This window comes from Odocoileus virginianus, chromosome 2 (genome assembly GCF_023699985.2).
Source record: "Odocoileus virginianus isolate 20LAN1187 ecotype Illinois chromosome 2, Ovbor_1.2, whole genome shotgun sequence".
In the NCBI taxonomy this organism is placed as follows: Eukaryota; Metazoa; Chordata; class Mammalia; order Artiodactyla; family Cervidae; genus Odocoileus; species Odocoileus virginianus.
In genome coordinates, this window is record NC_069675.1 from 44,931,869 (window position 1) to 44,933,796 (window position 1,928).

Consider the following 1,928-nt stretch of genomic DNA (forward strand, 5'->3'; position numbering starts at 1 on the left):
GTCCTAAGCCAAGACTGAGAATGTGATAAACTGTAGATTCATCTTAGATGAATACACACTACACCAGGTGTGTCTCTTCACTCTGCTTCTCAGTTGTGTATGTGATCAACTGGGGACAAAACTCTTCCCAGTAATTTGTCTAAAGTTTTGCTCTGAAACAGGAGTAAGTTCTAGAGATAAACAATATAGTGATAAACAATATAATGCATATAATTAACAGTACCCTATCATCCACTTTAACATTCATTATGAGGGTAGATAAAAGTAAACTATGGAAAATTCTTAAAGAGATGGAAATACCGGATCACCTGACCTGCCTCCTGAGAAATTTGTATGCAGGTCAACAAGCAACAGTTAGAACTGGACTTGGAACAACAGATTGGTTCCAAATTGGGAAAGGAGTATGTCAAGGCTGTATATTGGCACCCTGCTCATTTAACTTATATGCAGAGTATATCATGCAAAATGCTGGGCTGGATGAAGCACAAGCTGGAATCAAGATTGCTGGGAGAAATATCAATAACCTCAGATGTGAAGATGACACCGCCCTTATGGTAGAAAGTGAAGAATTAAAGAGCTTGTTGATGAAGTGGAAGAGGAGAGTGAAAAATTTGGCTTAAAACTTGACATTCAGAAAACTAAGATCATGGCATCTGGTCCCATCACTTCATGGAAAATAGATGGGGAAATAATGGAAACAGTGAGAGATTTTATTTTTGGGGGGGGGCCTCCAAAATCACTGCAGATGGTGACTGCAGCCCTGAAATTAAAAGACGCTTGCTCTTTGGACGGAAAGCTCTGACCCGCCTAGACAGCATATTAAAAAGCAGAGACATTACTTTGCCAATAAAAGTCTGTCTAGTCAAAGCTATGGTTTTTCAAGTAGTCAAATATGGATGTGAGAGTTGGACTATAAAGAAAACTGGGGAGTACTGGAGAACAAGATGATGGAGGAGTAGGTGGACATGGAGTACATCACTTTCCACGGATACATCAGAAATACACCTTCAGACACAGAAGTGCATGCAGAACACCAGCTGAGAGCAGACAGGACTACCTGACCAGTGGAAAAGAACATATGCTGCTGCTGTTGCTGCTAAGTCGCTTCAGTCGTGTCCGACTCTGTGTGACCCCGTAAACGGCAGCCCACCAGGCTCCCCCGTCCCTGGGATTCTCCAGGCAAGAACACTGGAGTAAGTTGCCATTTCCTCTCCAATGCATGAAAGTGTAAAGTGAAAGTGAAGTCGCTCAGTCATGTCCGACTCTTCACGACCCCATGGACTGCAGCCCACCTGGCTCCTCCATCCATGGGATTTTCAAGGCAAGAGTACTGGAGTGCTCGCTTCGGCAGCACATATACTAAAATTGGAACGATACAGAGAAGATTAGCATGGCCCCTGTGCAAGGATGACATGCAAATTCGTGAAGCGTTCCATATTTTTAAGCAAAACACTCTCCGATATAAATCACAGCAGGATCCTCTATGACCCACCTCCCAGAATATTGGAAATAAAAGCAAAAATAAACAAATGGGACCTAATGAAACTTAAAAGCTTTTGCACAACAAAGGAAACTATAAGCAAGGTGAAAAGACAGCCCTCAGATTGGGAGAAAATAATAGCAAACAAAGAAACAGACAAAGGATTAATCTCAAAAATATACAAGCAACTCCTGCAGCTCAATTCCAGAAAAATAAATGACCCAATCAAAAAATGGGCCAAAGAACTAAACAGACATTTCTCCAAAGAAGACGTACAGATGGCTAACAAACACATGAAAAGATGCTCAACATCACTCAGTATCAGTGAAATGCAAATCAAAACCACAGTGAGGTACCATTACACGCCAGTCAGGACGGCTGCTATCCAAAAGTCTACAAGCAATAAATGCTGGAGAGGGTGTGGAGAAAAGGGAACCCTCTTACACTG

At 42.0% G+C, this 1,928-nt stretch overlaps 1 non-coding gene across 1 annotated transcript; it reads left to right on the forward strand.

Annotated features, from left to right (window-relative positions):
• The first annotated feature begins 1,335 nt into the window (after positions 1–1,335).
• LOC139031806 (U6 spliceosomal RNA) lies at positions 1,336–1,442 on the forward strand. The gene has a single exon (XR_011484324.1). It is a non-coding gene; the product is annotated as a U6 spliceosomal RNA (small nuclear RNA).
• The last annotated feature ends 486 nt before the right edge of the window (positions 1,443–1,928 follow it).